This window comes from Salvelinus namaycush, unplaced genomic scaffold (assembly GCF_016432855.1).
Source record: "Salvelinus namaycush isolate Seneca unplaced genomic scaffold, SaNama_1.0 Scaffold425, whole genome shotgun sequence".
Lineage (NCBI taxonomy): Eukaryota > Metazoa > Chordata > Actinopteri > Salmoniformes > Salmonidae > Salvelinus > Salvelinus namaycush.
Window position 1 is genome coordinate 25,365 of NW_024061115.1, and position 3,164 is coordinate 28,528.

A 3,164-nucleotide genomic window follows, 5' to 3' on the forward strand; every position below is an offset into this window, starting at 1 on the left:
ACCCGGGAGCTCCTTGCTCCTCTCGCGTCTGCTGTAGGGAGAACGATACATCAACTACTGTAGCAACAACCAACTACATCAATCAAAACAAATCTCACCTGGCTTCCAGAATTAAACTCAACAGTGAAACCTGAACATGCAATCTTCTTCTCAGATACAACTGTAAAACAGTATACAGCGTAGAACTACAATTACCACTAGTAGTTACCAGTCATTCTATGTCTATGGTAGACACACCAACTTAGTACTTTGATCTGTTATCCTTTATCAATATTGTGATCAATTCCTCAATCAATTTATCTCATCACCCATCAATAGTCAACTGTCCCCTGTCAGATCTCCGTAGCATGCACCTTAAACAGTCTCTGTCTCCTCAGTCAGATAACCGTCTCTCTCTCTCATCTCCTCGGCTTCACTATAGCTTTACTAACATGGTGATAAACGAGTCGTAGATGAGTAGTAGTTTTCTTTAGACCACAGAATGCCTCTCAGCTCTCTCTCGTCGTAGTGATGCCTGCTTCTGCTTTCGCTTCAGTGCTTCTAAGAAACTCTGTAGTTGAGTCCCACATGGAACTATATTCCCTAGATAGCGCACTACTTTTGTCCTCTAGTGCACTATCTAGGGAATAGAGTGCCATTTCAGACTAACGCGAACTTGTGGTCTCTCTCTCTGCTGTTATTTAGTCATGGCTGTAGGCTATCTAGGCTTCATCTTACCGTCTCTTACTGTTATGCATGACTTTTCCTCTTCATCGTTACTCATTACAAATACAACAAGGAAAATAAGTGTGTATTACTGTTATTGTGAACAGACTGTAGGGACAGTCCTCTAGTCACACTTGTCTTACTATTATTATGATGTTTTATCCCAATGCAGGTGCGCTAACTTTGCTTCCATGGTATGTTCAGTCAGTCAGAAAAATAACTTCACCAATCCTACTATTCAGTCAGTCAGAATAAGAACCTCATCAATCCTTCTAGTCAGTCAGTCAGAATAAGAACTTTACCAATCCTTCTAGTCAGTCAGTCAGAATAAGAACTTCACCAATCCTTCTATTCAGTCAGTCAGAATAAGAACTTCACCAATCCTTCTAGTCAGTCAGTCAGAATAAGAACTTCACCAATCCTTCTAGTCAGTCAGTCAGAATAAGAACTTCACCAATCCTTCTAGACAGTCAGTCAGAATAAGAACTTCACCAATCCTTCTATTCAGTCAGTCAGAATAAGAACTTCACCAATCCTTCTATTCAGTCAGTCAGTCAGAATAAGAACTTCACCAATCCTTCTAGTCAGTCAGTCAGAATAAGAACTTCACCAATCCTTCTATTCAGTCAGTCAGAATAAGAACTTCACCAATCCTTCTATTCAGTCAGTCAGAATAAGAACTTCACCAATCCTTCTAGTCAGTCAGTCAGAATAAGAACTTCACCAATCCTTCTAGTCAGTCAGTCAGAATAAGAACTTCACCAATCCTTCTATTCAGTCAGTCAGAATAAGAACTTCACCAATCCTTCTATTCAGTCAGTCAGTCAGAATAGGAACTTCACCAATCCTTCTAGTCAGTCAGTCAGAATAAGAACTTCACCAATCCTTCTAGTCAGTCAGTCAGAATAAGAACTTCACCAATCCTTCTAGTCAGTCAGTCAGTCAGAATAAGAACTTCACCAATCCTTCTAGTCAGTCAGTCAGAATAAGAACTTCACCAATCCTTCTAGTCAGTCAGTCAGTCAGAATAAGAACTTCACCAATCCTTCTAGTCAGTCAGTCAGAATAAGAACTTCACCAATCCTTCTAGTCAGTCAGTCAGAATAAGAACTTCACCAATCCTTCTAGTCAGTCAGTCAGTCAGAATAAGAACTTCACCAATCCTTCTATTCAGTCAGTCAGAATAAGAACTTCACCAATCCTTCTAGTCAGTCAGTCAGAATAAGAACTTCACCAATCCTTCTATTCAGTCAGTCAGAATAAGAACTTCACCAATCCTTCTATTCAGTCAGTCAGTCAGAATAAGAACTTCACCAATCCTTCTAGTCAGTCAGTCAGAATAAGAACTTCACCAATCCTTCTATTCAGTCAGTCAGTCAGAATAAGAACTTCACCAATCCTTCTAGTCAGTCAGTCAGAATAGGAACTTCACCAATCCTTCTAGTCAGTCAGTCAGAATAAGAACTTCACCAATCCTTCTATTCAGTCAGTCAGAATAAGAACTTCACCAATCCTTCTATTCAGTCAGTCAGAATAGGAACTTCACCAATCCTTCTATTCAGTCAGTCAGTCAGAATAGGAACTTCACCAATCCTTCTATTCAGTCAGTCAGAATAGGAACTTCACCAATCCTTCTATTCAGTCAGTCAGTCAGAATAAGAACTTCACCAATCCTTCTAGTCAGTCAGTCAGTCAGAATAAGAACTTCACCAATCCTTCTATTCAGTCAGTCAGAATAAGAACTTCACCAATCCTTCTATTCAGTCAGTCAGAATAGGAACTTCACCAATCCTTCTATTCAGTCAGTCAGAATAAGAACTTCACCAATCATTCTAGTCAGTCAGTCAGAATAATAACTTCACCAATCCTTCTAGTCAGTCAGTCAGAATAATAACTTCACCAATCCTTCTATTCAGTCAGTCAGTCAGAATAAGAACTTCACCAATCATTCTAGTCAGTCAGTCAGAATAAGAACTTCACCAATCCTTCTATTCAGTCAGTCAGAATAAGAACTTCACCAATCATTCTAGTCAGTCAGTCAGAATAAGAACTTCATCCAGCCTTCTAGTCAGTCAGTCAGAATAAGAACTTCACCAATCCTTCTGGTCAGTCAGTCAGAATAAGAACTTCACCAATCCTTCTATTCAGTCAGTCAGAATAAGAACTTCACCAATCCTTCTAGTCAGTCAGTCAGAATAAGAACTTCACCAATCCTTCTGGTCAGTCAGTCAGAATAAGAACTTCACCAATCCTTCTATTCAGTCAGTCAGAATAAGAACTTCACCAATCCTTCTAGTCAGTCAGTCAGAATAAGAACTTCACCAATCCTTCTATTCAGTCAGTCAGAATAAGAACTTCACCAATCCTTCTATTCAGTCAGTCAGAATAGGAACTTCACCAATCCTTCTATTCAGTCAGTCAGAATAGGAACTTCACCAATCCTTCTAGTCAGTCAGTCA